This window comes from Zosterops lateralis (genome assembly GCF_965231275.1).
Source record: "Zosterops lateralis genome assembly, chromosome: W".
NCBI lineage: Eukaryota > Metazoa > Chordata > Aves > Passeriformes > Zosteropidae > Zosterops > Zosterops lateralis.
The window spans coordinates 10,634,597-10,656,287 of record NC_139801.1 but is presented as its reverse complement, the minus strand read 5'-3'; the positions used below and the strand labels follow the sequence as shown (position 1 = coordinate 10,656,287).

Here is a 21,691-nt window from a genome sequence, read left to right as displayed (position 1 = left end):
ACTAGTACTTTAAAAACCCTGCTTGAAAACAGAACAAACTGTACTACATTCACCCGACAAAGCAAAATCCAACTACTTCCATTTGTTAGAAAACAAAACAAAATGCTTCACACTCACATATCAGAATTCTTTCTCTATGGACACATTTAAAAATGTAGAAAAAAAAAATCTTAACATGTAAAAGGTAAAACCTCCCACAGCTTCTATTGCAATATGCAAACTACAAATTTGTGAAGTCATTAGTTTATGGAAGATTTGCAAAAGTCATTGCTGATTCACTACACCTAAATTCTGATTCCTGAAACATTTAGTAGTCACATTTCTCTAGATTAGAGAGATTTGGGAGGGCAACTCTTTTAAGTGTTTTCCAAGATTTAAATTACAGACACTTGTTATCACCTAAAATTTTGAAGCATTACAGATCAATTACTTCAGACTAATGTTTCTGGACAGCAAACATCTCTCCTAATTAATCCATTTATTTCAATGTTGCACACAGCTAAAACAACAGGTCAGCTCATCCTTTTAGCCTGGTTTCCTTAAGAAATGTGATTGCTGTAATCATATCCTCTACAATTTGTCAATCATCAGTAGCCTTCTCCCTTTCACTTTTTTTCTTCCCATCAGCAGCTTTGGAACCTGCTGTTAATTTTGACAAATGGTAAAAAACAGAGGAATGTCTCTAATCCAGCAGTGGAAAAAGGTGCATCTTATGTTCATGCCTTACTGAATAACTGAATATACAAGCATATGCTTTGAGGTATAGTATAAGTGCTCTGCTGAAACTTGCATTTCCATCTACTAACACTGCCACTTCTTCCATGAATCACATTTGCTAACTACTAGGAATATTAGATCAATGCAGAGGGATATTCCTAGAAATAAAGAGTAGTAGATGTTGGGATGCAAAATCCCTCTGGGCATCATTCATACAGGCCCAGGAGTGTCCAGAAATGTGAGGACTGAATTAGAACCTTCAGAGAAACTAAGATACATAAATCCACACAGACATGAGGTAGAAATGCAGGCTTAGTTTTAAATAAGTAGAGTGCCTTAAACAAATAAGAGCCTGTATACTAATACAGTAAGAGAAGCCCTGAAGTCTAGTTTAAAGTTCAATTGGCATTGCCTTTTGCAAAGATAGTTAAGTCCTAGACATAACAAAAGCAATGTAACCTTGCTAAACATTCCTAGATAGAACAGATAGAGCTATATGCCTAGAATTTTTGCAAGAAATTACGAATATTGTCACACATCAATCTTAGCTTAGGATAGGCCCAGCAAGGATGTAGAAAATTTGTGTTATAACCTGGTTGGCCAAAAATAGAATAAAATGCACTACTTTGAGAATGCTACGAGGCTCATGAAAAACACTGATCAAATGCCGCTGTTGTTGATGCTACTGCAGCTGCTACTAGTAGAGAGACAAACAAAATTAAATACTAGTTTCTTGTATTTCTAGTTTAAACAAGTATTTGGCAATTTGTAGTTTTTGGAAAGATCTGCACTATATTTGGAAGAACTAACTTTTTAGACATTCAGTCTGGAAGCAATAAGAATTTGTGAAAATAAATTTAAGTACCATTTAGAGAAGCTTAGTTTTTCCATATTTCACCTCTTTCTGAAATCTAGCCATTATATACACAGTAATGGTGTACAGTACCAGAAGAACAATAGTCGAGGTTTAAAACACATTTGAAGAAACAATAGGAAGCAATTAGCTTGCAAAACAAGAAGTACTGTCATATAAACCGTGCATGTGTGTGTATACATATTTAAAACATATAAATATATTTAATATTTCTATATAAAATAAAATTGCTAATTAAATTTTCTCTAAAATGCTATATTGATGCTACCATTGATTATTTAACTGAAGATTGAAATAATCTGAAATGTGTACAAACCATTCCTTGTTGGGTGTCTATATAAGTGGCTGTTGTAGACAATGGAACTATAAATGCTGTACCATTACTGTTAAAGGGAAAAAAAAGAAGTGCTACCTAAAGTTCACCAGATTTTCTTTCCCTTTTTAATATCAGAATATCTAGAAAAACAATGTACTATATAGAGGTTTTTCAGTAAAAACTAGCATAACAAAATACATTCTAATGCCACCACCACAGTTAATATACCTTAAAAAGTGAAGCAAAACAGATCAGGTTATATTTGGGTAAATACAGAATTTTATCTTCGCTACGTGCATGTACTCAATGAATTCTAGGATCAGATTACAATATTTTATAATGAATCTGGAACTGAATTAAAATGTTTTTGATCTTTTTGTAAACTTTTCTCTTTCAACTTTGTTTCAACAACATCAAATGCAAGAGAAAGCATGTTGCAGTTTATTTTTAATAACAATATCAGCATAAGCAAATGGATAAATTAGATGAGGATTTTACCATACTATAGAGCAGAAAAAAGTTTTTTAAGAAGGTCTAGAGGAAAGAACTCCCTATTATAGCATAAAACTATAGAAGTCAATATAATTTAGGAGTTCTAAAAAATTTAAAAAAACATTGGAAGAAGAGTTAAGAGCAATATTCAGTTGAGCAATAATCCAAATATTTCCTACCCCTTAGGTAACACTCCAAATGTTCAGAACTATGTAGGTAGCTTTACAAAGGATTTTAATCTTTCAGAAACCTTCTGAGCCAATAGTTTAAACAAGTTTTGTCTAAATCACCTTTCAGCACATCTTTAGCTTAGTGACACTGAGGCATAGTATTTCAGGTGAAACATGAGGTTCATGGAATTGAAGCATTAGTGCAGTTTTATGAGAACAGAAACACTGCATTTAAAGTTCATTAAAAAAAAAAGGAGACAGAAATCCTGAAAGTACCATTTCTGATGTTTTCTGCCATACTTGTTCTTTCCCTTGAATTAGCAAGATACAGTTGTTAATGAAACAAGCAGTATAGCTTGTTCTCTCTTTCCTCTGGATTTTTCTCATGATGTACATTGTTAAAGCACTCTCTCACTTAATTCAATTTAGCATTTAAGGGGTCTTATTTTTGCAATAGATATTTTTAAATAATCACGGAGTGCATACTTAACTCAGCATTAAAGGCAGCAGTAAGAACTTCATTAGAGTTAATATTATAAAATAATATTTTAATGAAGTTGCTCAGTATTTTAAATTTTAGGGGTTCGATGACCATACTCCTAACTTCTGAAGAATATAATCTCGTAACACTAATTTTCAGAACTCCCATACTACATTTGAAAATCATAATGGAAACACCAGTAGAGAGAGCATGAAAGCATAGAATTCTCACCCTCCCCAAGTCACAAAGCAGCTATTCCTGTTTCAAAAAATTTATTGTATTTCAGGGAGAAAACCCCATATTTCCTCTGAAAGCTTCTATAATAGTTTTTAGCTTAGTCTGTACCACCCTTATGCTTACACAGATGGTTACTGTGAGACATGCAAGGCACTCAAACATTCTTGTCTGCATTGCAGAACCCATCTGCCAATAGACTTGAACAAAAAAAAAAGCCAAGTGGGATTTTTCCACCTTCTGTGAAAAAAACCCCACAAACAGTGTGCGGCATGGTGTGGCAGTTTGCATGGCAGATCACGAGGAAGGGTATGAAGGGAGAGCACTGAGGCTCTGCAGCTGAAGTAGTTAGCTGAGTTGATGGCCATTGCCCTCATCAAGGGAGCTCAGATATAGTTTCCACTTGGACAGAAGCTGTTTCCTCTGTGCGCACCAGAAAGGATGTGGCAACCCAGATGGAGTGTCCACAAAAACACACAACCATCCAGGTCTTAGGCTGCAAGAAGTGCCAGTCTGGCACTGCTCTCAGAGAACAACAGAGAAAACAGCTATGTGAAGTGCAATCAGGTCAACAAAATGCTCAGCCCAGTGGCAGAGCTGAAAGAAGTAGAAAGACTAAGAAGTATCAAGGACTCTGAGGAGATTGACCAGTGGAGCCGCACTCTACCATGACTTAGACAAATGACCTGCCATTTACTTCACAAGAAGCAATAGAAACAATAGATCTCCTACCCTCTCCCTGTCAGGAAGAAGGAGGAGACTGTAGAGATGGAGGGGTGTAGAAATGGGTTTCTACTGAGGGTGGCAGGCAAATCCCCTCTCAACCTACTTCACCTTCCCAGGTGCCCTTATACAATAGTTACAAACCCTGGAATCTGAGGATCAGGGAAATGAGAATGTGGATGAAAATCCATCCAGGCTGGAGGGGTTGCCTAGGGCAGGGCAGCCTACCCACTGCATCATGACCTCCTCAGTTAAGAAAAAAAGAAAAGTTGTAGTAGTAAAGAAGTAGTAGTCATTGGTGATTCTCTTGAAAGGAACAAAGGGCCCAGTATGCTGACTGGACCCAACCCATAGGGAAGTATGCTGCCTTCCTGGGGCCTGGGTAAGGGACACCACCAAGAAACTTCCCAGTCTGGTATGCCACACTATTACCTGCTACTGCTTTTTCAGGTGGGCAGTGACAAAGTCCCAGCAAGAAGGCTGCAGACAACCAAGAGGGACCTCAGGGCCTTGGGACAACTGGTTGAAGGATCTGGAGCACAAGTTGTGTTCTCTTCTGTCCTGTCAGTTCCCTGCAAGGAATGATGGGGCAATAAACAGGAAAATCATGCAGATGAACATTTGGCTTTGAGACTGGTGTTACCATTAGAATTTTGGGGGTTTTGATCATGGGTCAGTTTATGTGACACCGAGCCTGCTGGCAACAGATGGGGTCCATCCATCTCAAAGGGGGAAAAAAAGGATTTTAGCTCAGGAGTTAGCAGGGCTCATTGAGACAGCTTTGCCACCGCATACCCAAAAACTCTCCTCCTTCCCTTTGGTTGGGGGATGCAAATCTGCCCTCAGCAAAGCACCCTGCTGCTTTTGCAAATGATCGATTGAGTCATTAACCTTTACCATTTCAGTCTCTCACATGATGGTAGTTATAGAGTTGAGTGTTTAATGTAAGTGTACTGGGTTTTTATGGCCAGGTTTTGGTAGCTCCTGGCAGGGATCTACAGACCCGTGGAGAAGCCCATGCTGGTGCAGATTTCCTGGTAGGACTTGTGACCCTGTGGGAGATCCACACTGAAGAAGCTGTGCCTGAATGACTGCACCCCATGGAAGAGTGACCCACATTGCAGCAATTTGGGGAGGACTGTTGTCCGTGGGATGGACTCACACTGGAGAAGTTAATGGAGAACTGTTTCCTGTAGGAGAGACCCCACATTGGAGCAAGAGAAGGGCTCCTCTCCCTGAGCAGCAGCAGAAACAATTTGTGATGAACTGAGTATAATCCTCATTCCCTGTCTCCCTGCACAGCTTGGGGAGAGGAGATAGAGCTTGGGAAGCAGGGAGGGGTGTGGCAAAGGTATTTTTAAGGTCTTATTTTACTTCTCATTGTCCTGCTCTGATTTTGTTAGCAATAAATTAAATCAATACCTCAAATTTGAGTCTGTTTTGCCCATGAGAGTATTTGGTGAGTAATCTCCCTCAGACCTTTTCTCTAACCCATGAATCCTTTTGTTATATTTTGTGTCTCCTGTCCAATTACAGAGGGGAGTCATAGAGTGTCTTTGGTGGATGTCTGGCATCCAGGCAGGGTCAACCCATTACACAAAGAATCAGGGAGAAGGCTAACAAGGAAGATATCCCAGTGAGACTGTTATAGACCACCCAACTAGGATGAAGAGGCAGATGAAATATTCTATAAGCAGCTGGGGGTAATCTTGTGATTGCTGGACCTTATTCTCATGGGGGACTTCAACCTACCAGATGTCTACTGGAAATACAACAGAGCAGACAGGAAACAGTCCAGGAGGTTCCTGAAGTGCATGGAAGAGAACTTCCTGACACAGCTGGTAAATGAGATAACCAGGGAGGGTGCCCTGCTGGACCTGCTGTTTGTAAATAGAGAAGGACTGCTCAGAGTGAAAGTCAGAGGCTGTCTTGGGCAAAGCAATCAAGAAATTATAGTTTTCAATTATCAAAAAAATAAGAAGAGAGGTCAGAATAACTGCTACCTTAGACTTCTGGAGGGCAGACTTTGGCCTATTTAGGAGACTGGTTGAGAGAGTCCCTTGGGAGGCAGTCCTGAAGGGCAAAATAGTCCAGGAAGGCTGAATATGCTTTAAGAAGGAAATATTAAAGGAGCAGGAGCAGGCTGTCCCCATGCTGAAAGATGAGCCAGCACAGAAGACAACTGGCATGGCAGAACAGAGAGCTTTGGCTCTGGTCACTGCTGTAAAAGACAACAAAAAATGTTTCTAAAAATACATCAGCAACAAAAGCGGGAACAAGGAGAATCTCCATCCTTTTTTTGATGTAGGGGGAAACATAGTAACAAAGGATGAGGAAAAGGCCAAGGTACTGCTTGTCTTCTTTGTCTCAATCTTTGGTAAGATCAGTTGTCCTCAGGGTACCCAGCCTCCTGAGCTGGAAGACAGAGATGGGGAGCAGAATAAAGCCTCCATAATCCAGGAGGGAATGGTCAGTGACCTGCAGTGCCACTTAGACCTCCACAAGTCAATGGGGATGGATGGGATTCACTCAAAGGGACTGAGGGAGCTGGCCGAAGTGCCTATCAAGCCACTTTCAATCATTTACCAGCAGTACTTGTCAACCAGGGAGGTGCCACATTGTGGGATATGGAGTTATAATTGTTAAAGTTATTATGATTAGAAGTCAGTTGGGAGAGTGAGAGATAGTTATGACTTGTGGACAGCAGACTGCAGCTGAGCCAGCCAATGGGTGTCCTTCTTCTGTTAAATTTTGGTTTTGTCTGGTTGAGATTAAAGGTATAAAAGGGAGGTGATTTCTTCAATAAAGAGATCTCCTTCAGATGCGTAAGGGGGTCCATGTCTCTTTGTTCCTCATTGCTACAAATGGCTGGCCTGAATTGGGACCTCTAAAGCAGTGCAGGGTGTGCATTGTTCTGGTAGCAACTTCTACTGAGTTAAGGAGTCAGCCGGCTAGGAAGAGTCCAGGAAAAGGATGCGGGGAAGGATCTGGGAAGAGTTCGGGAAGGAACTCAAGGAATCAAAAGTGTGCACACCTTACCTAGTGTAGGTGAGTAACCAAGTGGGAACAATATGGGAGGTAGAATATCCCTGGAACAAAGGAGGAGCTTGGACCAGATACAGCGGCTCCTACATCAGCAAATTATTAATACTGTTGATGCGAAATTAAGCACCCTGTTGGACCAGGTGTCTAATTATGTTAGAGATTTTCCCTTTAATGGCCCTCTTCAATTAGAAGTCTGGCAGGCAATAGGGGAGAGACTTTTTGATACTGCCAGGGACAGCTATGCTGAAGCCTGCAGGCATCTCGCCATGTGGGGGGCTATCATGGCAGCCATTAAAGGAAACCACGTGATTGATAGCCATTATGCGGCTTCAGAAGGTAATTCTCCTGAGTCCTCAGTGCCACTGAAACCCGTATCCAATGCCGAGATTAATCCGTGCCCTGAGAAATTGCCTTACCCCAATGGAAATCCCTGTGCAGTTGATCCCCTCAGCATGGAGTTCCCGCGTTACGAGCAGGCGGTGGGCTCGCTTCCTGCCCAAAATGGCAACATTGTAATCCAGCGTTGGCGAAAATGCAGGGAAGCTGCCATGAAGGAGGGCGAATTGGCAGTTGTTGCTGCCTGCCCAGTTGTGTATGCACCGAGCCAGTGCCCAGCATACAGAGAACTGGACTATAATCACAGCCCGGGGCCCCTGCACGCCCTCGGGCACAACTGCCCTGGCCCCACTCTGCGCCTGCATCCATAGCACATCTTTGTGGTGGTGGCTGCAGCGAGGAGGGCAGCACTTGGACAGGACACAAGTGTCAAAGATGGCAGCCAAGCTCTGCCTCAGGGCATGCTCAGTGTAGGTGATGAGGCCCAGGGACAGCAGGACAGTGGCCAGGTGGAAACTGAGGCTGTGCAGCAGGGCACTGGCTGTGTAGGTGCTCAGCACAGCAGCAAAGGTGCCTAAGTGCCAGGTGGTCTGGAACACGTAGGTGTGCAACCAGGAGGATGTGAGCAGGTTCCAGTTTGTCACCACTTCAGCCATGGAGCGTGCCCGCCAGTGGTGGCTGTGCCCGTGCCCACCAAGGCTGACAGTGCAGAGCCTGAGGCTCCCAACACCGGTCCCGCCGTGGCTCTGGACGCAGGTCCTGCCATGGTCCCTTTGGGCTGATCCACATGGGAGCGGCGTGTGGGCTGCTCCCCTGGTGTGGGTGCTGCCAAGGCCATACCGTGGCTGTTGCTGGGTGGCCCAGGCAGGGCGGCAGGAATGTCACTGCCATGGCTAGAGAAGCCGGAGGGACTGTGCTGCGGCACCGCCATGCAGCCCTTGCACCGGGCCCCAGCATTGCTGTTGCTTCTGCCTTGCCTCCTCAGAGGACCCAACTGCCGATGGCCTCAAATCAACTTCCCTGCTGGAATTTGCTATGATGTCCCACCTGGAGGCCATGAATTCCCATGAGCAAACTAGCCTGGAGGCTGCACAGCTGGATCTTGCCCCTGGCTCTCTGCATGCTGCTCCAGGGTCAGGCTTAGCCAGCGAGGAGAATGAGGAGTCTAAGATCTTGCAGCCCCCACAGTACTTCTGGGAAGATCTCAACGACTCCAGCCTGGACTTGGGACCAGCAACAGACTATATCTTCCTTGCTACATCTCCTGCTGCTTGCTTCCAGGTTTTGGACACGCGGGCAGGGGGTTGTTTTAAATGCAGTTCAAGGGTTCATTTTAAAAAGGATTGCCCTCCACAAAGGGAAGAGAGAAAACTACCACCTAGAGATTGGTCCCCAGTGTGGAAGAGGGAAACATTGAGCTGCTGATTGCCACTCCCAGAACCCTGTAAAAGGGAAGGCTACACAGCTGGGAAACTTCCAGCGGGAGGCAAGTCCACGCGCTCTGGAGAATCAAAAAAATGCAAGGCAAAACATTTGGCAAAGCGAGTTCCTGCCTGTAACCACAGGCAGTGCAGGGCTGGACCTTACCTCCAAAGAATCAGTAACTCTTATGACATCTTCAGTGCACTTGGTTCCTACTGGAGTGTGGGGACCCCTTGGTAGTAATATACATGTCTTGCTAATAGGGTGTTCATCTGCTACTAAATTGGGGTTTTTTGTGCTACCTGGAGTTACTGACTCAGATTATGAAGGGGAAATACAAATTATGCTGTAGACTCCCATGCCACCCTGCTTTATACCTGCAGGTCAATGTATTGGACAACTTATTCCTTTTTCCAACAAAACCCTTAGTGGCAAGGGTAAACGTGGCACAAATAACTTTGGTAACACCGGTCAGCCACAGGTATTCTGGACAAGCTCTATTACAACATCTCAGTCAATCTTGACATGCAGTATAGATGGCAAAAAATTTAAAGGGCTTGTTGATACTGGAGCTAATGTCTCTATTATTAAAAGCAGTGAACGGCCTAGCAATTAGCCTACAACCAGCCCTACATCAACCCTAATTGAGGCGGGAGGAATGCAGTGCCCTAGACAGAGTGCTCTCCTCTGGCTTGTCCTTGGCCCTGATTGGCAAACTGCCCGGATTGCTCCATTTGTTGCCTCTATACCATGCACATTATGGGGAAGAGATGTTCTGGGACAATTTGGAACAACCATACAAATAGACTCGACCTCACCAGAAAACCTTTTTCATAGGGGCCATTGATCAGTCATTCCAAAACCAAATATTGGGCATATGTAAACTCACATGGAGGACTCAAGACCCAGTGTGGGTCAACCAATGGCCCCTACAAAAGGAACAGCTACTAAATTTAAAACAGCTTGTAGAAGAACAATTGTCCTTAGGCCATATCCGTCAATCTTCTAGCCCCTGGAACACCCCTATATTCTGTATACCTAAGCAAAATGGCAAGTGGTGATTACTGCAGGATTTATGGGCAGTAAATGCAGTTATTGAACCTATGGGTGCTCTGCAACCTGGGCTTCCATCACCCACAATGATTCCCCTCAATTGGCCCTTAGTAATTTTAGACCTAAAAGACTGCTTTTTCACCATTCCTCTACATCCTGATGATGCAGCTCGGTTTGCCTTTTCTGTGCCTACCTTGAATCATGCAGAACCAATGAAGAGATTTCATTGGACAGTGTTGCCACAAGGCATGTGTAACAGTCCAACTATATGCAAAAGGGTAGTTAATCTTGCTCTGCAGCCTGTCTGTCGTAAATTTCCTGCTGCAACCATATATCATTATATGGATGACATTTTACTTGAAGCTCATGATCAATCCATCTTATGTTCTATTCAGGTAGCTGTCATGCAGGCAATTCAGAATGCAGGACTAATCGCGGCACCTGAAAAGGTGCAGCGTGAGTCCCCGTGGCATTATCTGGGGTGGAGAATTACTCAACAGACCATCAGCCCTCAGCCTTTAAGGCTCTGTGTTAAAAACACTCTAAATGAGTTTACAGAAACTGCTAGGTTCTTTGAATTGGCTGTGTCCTGTTTTGGGTCTATCTATAGAACTTTTACACCTTTTGACTTAGAGGAAATCCCCACCTGCATTCGTTTTGACAGCTGACCCCAGAAGCTAAAACTGCCCTTGCACACTGTGTTCAAGCACTAGAAAACTGAAAAAATTGGAGATGGGATCCTGATAAATGTGAACTTTGCCATAATTGCTAGCAAGTTTCAATCTTTTGCTGTTCTGTTTCAATGGTTTGTTAATAATAAAGACCCTTTACATGTGTTAGAATGGTTATTCTTACCACACACAGCAACAAAGACTGTGTGGACTGTTAATGATATATCCTTGTATTATTTAAGAGAGGCAGAGAGTCACTGCAGACTCTCAACGACCAAGATCTGCATACCATCTACATACCTGCAAGTAAAGATAATTTGTCATAGTTGCTATTAAAAAAATACTAATTTTCAAATTGCACTTGCAGATTTTTCTGGAAAATTATCCATCCATTATCCCTCACATCATTTATGGATGGAGATGGGTAACCTCCCTGTCTTGGGTTGCAATGCAAGATGTATTCTATTCTCATCTGTTGAAACTGGTTGAAGAGGTGTTTTTCTTTATCTCAACTCCAGGGGGGAGGGGGCAGGTGTCTTTCTGTTAATCGGCCAGCTGTTAAAATCAGGTCGGGCAGTGTTTCTTTATCTCTTCCACAACCCATCCTCTCTCCGGGGGATATCTGCTGTTAATGGGCCATTAAGGCTCTCTGCATGACTGATAAAATTACATCAACCCATTGTGAGATACTCCACCCAGTGGGAGGAGCCAAGCATTCCTACCTGGATAAAACCTGAGAATCAGAACACCAGGACAGCCTGTTTTCCACTGGATTCCCAGAGGAAGACCAAACCCATCTCGCCACTACTGGACCCTTCTACAGGATCATCTCTGCTCCAACAGAATCACATCTGTCACTCTAGGAGGACTTAATTGGACTGCAACCAACTCCCTGACCAACAGGGTGTCAGGTCATGTTTTGTCTCTGTCAGTGTTTTTTTTCTTTTTTTGTTCATTTGCTTTTTTGTACTACTACATTTTTAATATTCCTAGTAAAGAGCTGTTATTCCTATTCCCATATCTTTGCCTGAAAGCCCCTTAATTTCAAAATTATAATTCAGAGGGAGGGAGTTTACATTCTCCATTCCAAGGGAAGCTCTGGCTTTTCCCTGGCAGACACCTGTCTTTCCAAACTAAGACACTCCCCTTGTATGCAAAACGCCACTGCAGCATGACCCCTGCCAACAGACCAACTGTTTTTACAGACGCATCCAGAAAAAACAACAAAGCTGCAGTGGTTTGGTGTGCAGGTGACTGTCCAGTGGCATAAGAGGGTATTAATGTTAAAGGATGCTTCCGTGCAAATTTTAGAATTGGCTGCTATTCGATACGCCTTCCAGTTTTTTTCACAGGAACCACTTAACATCATAACTGATTCCTCATATGCTGCCAGTGTTGTATTCCATTTAGAATCTTCCTATTTGAAGCATGCTACTAACCATCTTTTGTTTACAGAGCTAAGAACACTATGGACTTTGATTAACAGCCGCCAGCATGATTTTTATGTGTTGCATATTTGCTCCCACACAGGTTTACCCAGCCCTATTGCAGAAGGCAACAACTATGCAGATATCACTGCAGTGACTGGTGTGGTACCAAATGCTTTTGCACAAGCCAAGTTATCCTGTTGCATTGTCCTTCCTGTCATGGGGTTGCTCCTGCTCCTTTAGCAGAAGGCACTAACCCCCAAGGTTTAACTGCTAACTTCTGTTGGAATGCATTTCCCACACCCCCAGCAAGTGTTTCCAAATAGGGAAAGAGTTTCAGTTTACCTCTAGACATTTTAGGAAGTTTGTCTAGATTTTTCCATACCCTCCTGGCAGTAATTGGCTCAGGGCCAAGAGATAAGCATCTATTGGACCTTGTCACCATTCTTCAAACCTTGTATCTCTCTCTCTCTATTGGCTGCAAGCCAAATTGTCCCTCCTGGAACATTCAGTATTTAGGAAGGAGCACTAAGGAAGAAAAAGGCTTTTTGGAGTGTTTTAGCAAGGTGTCAGAGGTTTTCTCAGACACCTGTGTGGGGCTTTTCTTTTGTTTTCTATAACGTTTGTTATTTTGGTATTTTTCTTTATTAAATCTTTTGCTTTACGAAACACCTCTGAAGAGCGATCTCGCTGAAATTAATTTTAGCCACTTGTCTGCAAAGGCTGGACCCTCAGAGACTGATACATTTACACGTGGTTCATTACACTCTGAACACATGCTAACCTCTATCAAACTTCATTTGGCAAACTGATGTTACCCATATCCCAGAGTTTGGTCATTTAAAATATGTTCATGTATCTATTGACACCTATTCTCATTTTCTAATGGCAACCGCTCACACCGGAGAGAAGGCCTGTGATGCTATCCGGCATTGGCTTACCTGTTTTGCCACTCTAGGCCTTCCCAACACCATCAAAACAGACAATGGACCTGCCTACACCTCAGAACGAGTTTGTAACTTCTTGCAGCAATGGGGTATGTCTCTCAATATGGGCATTCCCTGCTATCTCACAGGGCAAGCTATTGTTGAGCATGCCCATAGAACCCTAAAGACCATGTTTGAAAAACAAAAAGGGGAGAAGTTGGGGTGCCCGCACGACAGACCAGCTAAAGCCCTATATGTCCTCAATTTTTTAAATTGGGACGAGATGGGACAGACTGCATGCGAGAGACAGTATTCCTTCAACACAAAGGCTCATCCAAGATCTCCAGTAATGGTAAAGGACTTACTAACTGGACAATGGAAAGGACCCCTAGACTTATTAACATGGGGAAGAGGTTATGCCTGCATGTCCACAGGCCACCATGTGAAGTGAGTTCCAGCACAGTGTGTGCGATCTTTTGTCACACCGTCCTGATGTAGTTGCTATGTTAAAGGCATATGTTACAGTTTTTGAAAAGTTGTTATGATTATTATTGTTGCCACTGTTATTCATGTTTTAAGAGCTGCTTAATAAAAAAAAAAAAGGAGGGGGGGAGGATGTGGGATTGGGGTTTATAATTGTTAAGTTGTTACGGTTAGTTGGTTGGGGGGGTGAGAGATAGTTATGCCTCGTGGACAGCAGACTGTGTCCTTCTGTTAAGTTTTGGTTTTGTCTGGTTGAGAATAAAGGTATAAAAGGGGGGTGATTTCTACAATAAAGAGCTCTCCTTCAGATACATAAGGGGGTCCATGTCTCTTTGTTCCCCATTACTACACTGAGTGACTGGAAATTAGCAAATGTGACACCTATCTATAAGAAGGGTCAAAAGGGGGATCTGGGGAACAACAGGCCTGTCAGCCTGACCTCAGTGCTGGGGAAGGGCATGGAGCAGATCATCTTGAGTGCCATCATGTGACACATACAGGACAACCAAGAGATCAGGCCCAGCCAGCAAGGGTTTATGAAAGGCAGGACCTGCTTGACAAACCTGATCTCCTCCTATGACAGTGACCTGCTTAGTAGATGACAGAAAAGCTGTAGGTATTTTCTACCTAGACTCCAGTAAAGCCTTTGCCACCATTTCCTACAGCATTCTCTTGGAGAAATTGGCTTCCCATGGCTTGGACAGGTGACATCTTCACTGGGTAAAAAACTGTGGATGGTCGGGCCCAGTGAGTGGTAGTGAATGGAGTTACAACCAGCTGGTGGTCAGTCATGAGTGGTATTCCCCAGGGCTCAGTATTGGGGACAGTTCTGTTTAACATGTTTACTGATGACCTGGATGAGGGGATCAAGTGTACCCTAAGCAAGTTCACAGATGACACAAAGTTGGGCAAGAGTGTTGATTTGCTGGAGAATAGGAACACTCTTCAGAGGGATCTTGCTTTTGCTCATACACTTGCCAATGATTTTTTAAGCCATCTTAAACACTCTTGTTCATAACAATTGGCTAGATTGATGAGCTGAGGCTGACCATATGGAGTTCAATAAGGTGAAGTGCCAAGTCCTACACTTGGATCATGACAACCCCATGCAGTGCTACAGGGTTGGGGATGAGTGTCTGGAGAGCTGGCCAGCAGAAAAAGATGTGGGAGTGTTGGTTGACAGCTGGCTGAACATGACCCGGCAATGTGCCAAGGTTCCAAGAAGGCAAATGACATCCTGACTTGTATTGAAATAGAAGCCAGCAGGACTAGGGAAGTGATTGTCCCTTTGTAGTTGGCACTGGTGGGGCCACACCCAGACTACTGTGTTCAGTTCTGGGCCTCTCACTTCAAAAAGGTCATTGAGGTGCTGAAGTATGTCCAGAGAAGGGCAACAAAGCTGGTGAAGTGTCTGGAGCATGTCTTGGTCTTGAGGGGAAGCCATAAGAGGAGCAGCTGAGATCACTTGGTCTGTTCAGCCTGGAGAAGAGGAGACTGAGGGGAGACCTTACTGCAGTCTACAACTTCCTCATGAGGGGAATGTCAGAATGCATCCCTCCCTGAGTTCCCCAGGGAGAGAGAAAGATGTAGAGATTGAATTAAAGCCTTTAGAGAAATTAAAATATATTAAGCCACATAAATATGAAGTAGAAGTATAGACTTTAGTTTTAAGCAAGCAGACACTAAGTGCCTTAAGAATTTGCTAGCTAGCACAGAGCCCAGAGCCCTAAGGCCAGATAACTTAGCTTTAGACATAACAAAAACATCACTCACAGTACTAGATAGAGCAGGTACAATTTTTACATGAATGAGATAGAACTTTTTACGTTAATAGATATACTATATGATAGAGCTTTTTATGTTAATAGATATACTATATGTGTAGGTTTTGTGTAAAGATTGATACTATCCTTCGTAGTTTTTCATAGTTTTATGTACTTTCAAAATTAGGTTTAGATTGGTGTAGAAAGACTGTTTTAGAATTGTGTCCTTAGTTGATTGGGTGACTATAGATAGGGATATGAATATGCATTTAGGATTTATGGATAAAACGCCCCTGTTTCTGGGGCAATGGCATCTATTCGTCGATCCTTCAATTAATCGGTCCATCCTTTTCACCATTTACAACAAGAGAGAATGGGGCTTTGCCAGGGAACTGCTGCCAGAACTTTGTCAGGTATTATATTGCTTGGGTTGCTGCCGGGGCTTTTGCTGTTGCGGTCACTGCTGCTGAGAACACTGCTTGGGAACGAGTCTCTCTTTGCGCCAGGAAACTGCCTTTGTTCCGTGGCTGGGACTCCCTCTCTCCTGTAGTTTGGGAAACTGCCTTGATTCTGTGGCCGGGACACTCTTTCCCTCTCTTCTGTGGGCCAGGAAACTGCCCCTGTTCTCATGGCTAGGACTCTCTATCAGGCTGCTGTTTTGCCCCGCTGGGATCTCAAGACTCATGGCTTTCAGTAGGACCACATTTAGAACTCTCTGCCTTTTAATATTAACCAAAAACTGCTCTTGGCCCTTTAAGACCTAAACCCATGAATAGTTTGACAGGGGAAGAGGAAGGGCAGACACTGATCTCTTCTCTCTGGTGACCAGTGACAAGACCCAGGGGAATGGCCTCAAGTTGTGTCAGGGGAGGTTTAGGTTGTATATTAGGAAAAGGTTCTTCACCCAGAGGATGGTTGAGTACTGGAAAAGGCTCCCCAGGGAAGTGGTCACAGTACCAAGCCAGCTAGATTACAAGAAGGTTTTAGACAATACTCTCAGGCATATGGTGTGACTCTTGGGGATGGTCCTGTGCAGGGCCAGGTATTGGACTTGATGATCCTTGTGAGTCCCTTCCAACTCAGCATATTCTGTGATTCTGTTGTTTAGCCTGGAGAAAAGGAAGCTCAGAGGAAACCTTATTGTTCTCTACAACTTCCTGAAAGGTGGTGGTATGAGGTGGGTGTTGGTCTCTTCTCCCAGGTAACAAGTGACAAGACAACAGGAAATAGACTCAAGTTGCACCAGGGCAAGTTTAGATTAGATATGAGAAAAAAACTTTTTCAGTGAAAGAGTTGTCAAGCATTATAATAGGCTGCCCAGGAAAGTGTTCAAGTCACCATCCTTGAAAGTGTTCAAAAAAACGTGGATATGGCACTTGAGGACATGGTTATGTGGTAAAACATGGTGCTAGTGGTAGGTTGGACTTGTGGTCTTAGAGGTCTTTTCCAACCTTAATGATTCTATGATTCTAAGGAAAAAAAAACTCAAATACAGAGTTATTACATTTGACACTGTGATCCTGGACAAAGAGTCTAAATTACAGGAATATCACACTATATCCAATTCAAGGACCCAGAGTTTGGAGATATTTCGCTAGCACTTGCATCTTCAAAAGCTTTGTATTACTGGGAGAGAGATCAATTTTGAAGTGAACCCTATGCACCCTACAATGAAAGGTAATCTTTGTCTCAAACATTCACAGAAGTATACATGGTATTCTTAAAATAAATAAAATCCACATATGAAAACAACCATAAAGTGAAATTTCCCAAAGGTTTAACAGCTCAAGAAGACTAGTGCCATATCACTGAAATTGACTGCCAAAGTTCAGCTGTTTGGAAATTAAGCACTGAAGGGGGCAATTTTTTCCCAGATATCAAGAACTACTTTGTTCGTATCTAGAATTGAACCTCTACTTCTTGGAAGTATGCAAAGAAGGAACTTTTTCATGCACTTATAAATCCTACTGCAATCAAAGGATTATTCCAAATATTCTAGTACCCTACAAATTATGGCCATGACACCTAATCTCCATCTGACTGGCTTAATATTTTGTTAGCCTTAAGAATACGGTGGAAATTCCATATCCAACATAAATGTGGGATTTTATCCTTAAAGAGTGGTAGCCTCCATAAGTAGCATATGACATGCAATTCCAAGGGATGACTACGAACAGCACTGCATTTATAAGTATCAGACTTCAATCAGTGGGTCACTAGTGAAAACACAGAGAATGAACAGCAAACTGTTGTACTGGGTTTTGGAGGGGGGTACTGCAGGGATGGTTTTTGTGAGAAGATACCAGAAGCTGCTCATATGTCTGACAGAAGGGGAAAAAATGCTGCACAGCAGCAGCTGAAAGAGAGGAGTGAGAATATATAAGAGAAACAGCCCTGCAGAGATCAAGGTCAGTGAAGGACGGGGAGAAGGTCTTCTGGGTGCTAGAGTAGATGTATCCTCCATGCATACACAACTGTTTACAGCAGAAGAGAAAGAACTATACCAGCAATTCAGATGGGCATTTTACCTTATGAATCTAAAAGCTGAAATACATTTTATAATCACCAAGAACTTTATCTAGTACAGTTGAAAGCAAGTTAAACTATTAGTAACAAATATGACACATAAGCTTTTACATACATTAAACAATTGAGAATTTCAAGGTATACAGAATGAATAGAATCACCAATATTCGTAGAAAACACAAACAAACAAGTTTTCCTATTTTATATTTAAAGCTAGTAAATTAGACTGCCAATTATAGATAGCCAGAAAGGAAATACATTCCTATTCCAAGTACACATTGATTTTTTAATAAGAAAGTGAGGAAGATAGACACCATTTCCCTTCTATGGGGAGGCAACCATATAATAGCCTTCTTTCAGATCTCCTTACCACTTATTGCTTAGTTGAAACAGCATATATGTAAGCACATGGCTACTAACTACACATTACTCTCTTCCCTGTTCTCTGCAGCTGAAGTTTTCAGAGGAGAATTTGTTCCTTTAGTATTTTCTCATTTCCAATAGTACTTTTCTTCAAGTTTGAGACACGACTTTTTTCCCCTCTACATAGAGGACAACCTGCAACAAGAACTACTGGTATTAAAAATGCTTCAGATGTTGTCAATACCCTTCTATAGGCAGAATGTTCCAGCTGAAAAGAATACACTGAACATCTGGACAGATTTTCCAGAAACTAAACATCTGCCTTTCATGCTGTTGTTTTTTCTAGGACCTAAGCATTTAAAAACTGTTCTCTGGTTTCTCTACAAGCAAAGCTATTTCTAGAAGACCTTTAGAAGCAACACAAGCAGCTAGCATCACTAACAATGCATTGCTTTTTCCTTTTTGGAAAAATGAAAAATTATAGTAATTCAGCTTTGGGCATGAGAGTTGCACCTCCTAAAGTAGTCAGACATAAGGTTGAATCTTGCCTGTCCTCTAAAACAAGTTAACTTTTCCTCCTATTATTGTCAAAGTTGAAAAGGCCCCTGGACCATCCATTTTAACACCTTGTGGAGTCATATCCAAGAACTAAAACTCCTAGTTTCTGTCACATGTAAGATCTGTCCATCTGATGAACTTGACTCAAGTTCCATAACTAATGCAAATACTGTCTGAGTTTTCTTACTAATCCAGTATAATTTTTAAAGAGGAAAAGATAACACTGGGATTTAATGCAATGTTGTTTCTGTGAGAAGTGTTACAGGAATGGGGTTTTTTCTGTATTTATAAAGTTATGGACTAACTCAGTACATGTCTCTTCTGCAGTGACATAAAAAAAGGTGAACAAGATTTGGTAGAAAAGAAACCTCTTCTTTCTATTACCTTGGTTTCCCAGGACATCAGCAATTAAGTTACAACTTCACTGACAAGATGGTGAATTTTATTTCTTCCATTGGGAGCCTTAACACTTAATTATGCTACAATGTAGATAGTCCAATCCCCTAATGAAGTATGCTAACCATAGCCCTCAGAAGCAAGAAGAATTTATCACACTGTTCAATTCTCTTCATACATTTTAAGAAACATGTTATTCTAGCTTCTTTTGGAGAATAACACATGTTACTCAGCAGTAAACAACATTATCCATACAATCCCAAATCATTATTTTAAATGGTTATGCAAAATTATGCTTTAACTAAACTCTCAAGCATATTTGAGCTTTTTCCAGCATTTTATTTTACTAACATTTCTGGGAAAAAGATTGCTAACTCATACAAAAAAGAAAGCAACAGTTTGCATTAAAATGTCCATATTGTCAGTCTGCAGGTTTTCCAGTTATTCCTGAACTATTCTGTATGCTGAAGGCTTCAGAGAAAGATGCAAAGTGCATTCCCCCTCTCGGTAATATGTACAATGAAATAGCATCATTAATAAGTAGGCCTGGAAGAGTCCTCAAAATTAACATCTACTTTAAATGGTTTTCTTGACAGAAGGATAAGCTCATTATAGTTGTCACATTGTGTTTTCTGTTTATTATATTTCTGTACTTTCCAATTATTTTTGAAAAAGCATGCACCCCAAAATGCTTTCAAATTTTGTAAGCATACTTATATTTTATCTTTCAAATCACTAATGGGATTTGAATGAAAACTAATCCAAGGACATGCCAAGTATGGTTTATCAGAACTCCCTAGTAGAGCATGCAAGAAGTTCAGCTGTAGATTATCCTTCTAGGTAGAACAAACTAATCTTTCTAATGAAAACTACCTCTCAGTGTGAACCCATAATTTGCTTGTTTTTATATTACAGCTTCCATAAATGTTAAAGTAAGCAAGGTTTCCGGCATGAATAAGGGCAGCCGACCAAAGAAACAAAGTAAATTTATTCCTTTTTAGATCAACCCAAGAGATGCATTGCTGTTTAATTTAGATATAGCACAAGATAACCAAAAAAGTTTTCCTTCCTGCTAATATTGTGAGAAATTGACTCATAGCATCTTCCTATTTATTCAGCACCTACCATCCACCAAAACCAGTCAATACAGGTAAATATTTTACTGGCCTTTCCCAAATGTCCTAGTATCTTAAAAGTAAAAGCTTTATTGTTGCAACCATAAAATCATTCGGGTTATAAAAGACCTTTAAGATGGAGTCCAAGTGCAAAAATAACGCTGTCAAGGCAACCACTAAACCATGTCTCTGAGTACCACATCTACAGGTCTTTTCAATGCCTCCAGGGTTAGTGACTCAACCACTTCCCTGGGCAGCCTGTTCCAATGCTTTATAGCCCTTTATGTGAAGAAATTTTTTCCAATAGAAACCTCCCCTGGCAAAACTTGAGGCCATTTACTTTTGTCATATCACTTCTTACCTCAGAAAAGAGACTGACACTCACCTTGCTACAACCTCCTTTCAGGTCCTTGTAGAGTCCTTTAAGATCCCCTGAGCCCCCTGTTCTTTCAGACTAAAAAACCTTTGTTCCCTCAGCCACTCTTCATAAGACTTGTGCTCTTGACACTTCACCAGCCTCATTGCCCTTCTTTGGACACACCCTAGTATCTCAATGTCTTTCTTGTACTTAGGGGCCCAAAACTGCACATAGTATTGGAGATGAAGTATCACCAGTGCTGAGTACAAAGGGACAATTACTTCCCTAGTCCTGCAGGCCACACTATTTCTGATATAAGCTGGGAGGCCTTCTTGCCCACCTGGGCACATGCTGGCTTATATTCAGCCACTGTCAACCAACACTCCCACATCCTTTTCTGCCAGGAAGCTTTCTAGACACTCTTCCTCATGCCTGTAGTGTTGCATGGGATTGTTGTGATCCAAGTGCAGGACCTGGCACTTTGCCTTATTGAACCTCATACAAATGGCCTTGGCCCATTGATCCAGACTGTCCAGATTACCCCTGTAGAGCCTTCCTACCCTCAAGCACATCAACACTCCTGTCCAACTGTCACCTGCAAACTTACTAAGGATGCACTTGATCCCATCATCTAGATCATCAATAAACAAATTAAATAAAACGGGTCCCAATACTGAGCCCTGGGGAACCCCACTTGCAACCAGAAGCCAACTGGATTTAACGCCATTCACCACCACTCTGGGCCCGGATATTCAGATGCTTTTCTACCCACCAAAGATGACACCTGTCCAAGCCATGAACAGTTTCTCCAGGAGAATGCTGTGGGAAATGGTGTCAAAGGATTTACTGAAGTTCAGGTAGACAACATCCACAGCCTTTCCCTTTTCCAATAAGTGGGTCACCTTGTCAGAGAAGGAGATAAGGTCAGTCAAGTAGGACCTGCCTTTCATAAACCCAAACTGACTGGACCTGATCAAGTGGTGGCCTGTACATGTCACATAATGGCACTCAAGATTATCTGTTCCATAACATTCCCTGGCACCAAGGTCAGGCTGACATGCCTATAGATCCTTGGATCCTCCTTCCAGCCCTTCTTTTGTTTGTTAACCTTCAGTCAACTGTGACCTCCCTGGTTAGCCAGGACTGTTGATAAATGTTTGGAAGTGGCTTGGTGAGCAGCCAGTTCCCTCAGTACCCTTGTGTGAATGCCATCTTGTCCCATAGACTAGTGCATATCTAAGA

At 42.3% G+C, this 21,691-nt stretch overlaps 1 protein-coding gene across 4 annotated transcripts in view; it reads right to left on the bottom strand.

Moving 5' to 3' along the window:
- LOC310922015 (spindlin-Z-like) overlaps positions 1-21,691 on the bottom strand; it is a 128,501-nt gene that overhangs the window by 42,400 nt on the left and 64,410 nt on the right. The window contains exon 2 of one of the 4 annotated variants that reach the window (XM_083882301.1): positions 4,440-4,579. The exons of the other annotated variants lie outside the window; for them this stretch is intronic. The gene's annotated coding sequence lies outside the window, so the exon portion shown is untranslated. The remainder of the gene's footprint in view (positions 1-4,439; positions 4,580-21,691) is intronic. 4 annotated transcript variants of the gene reach the window in all.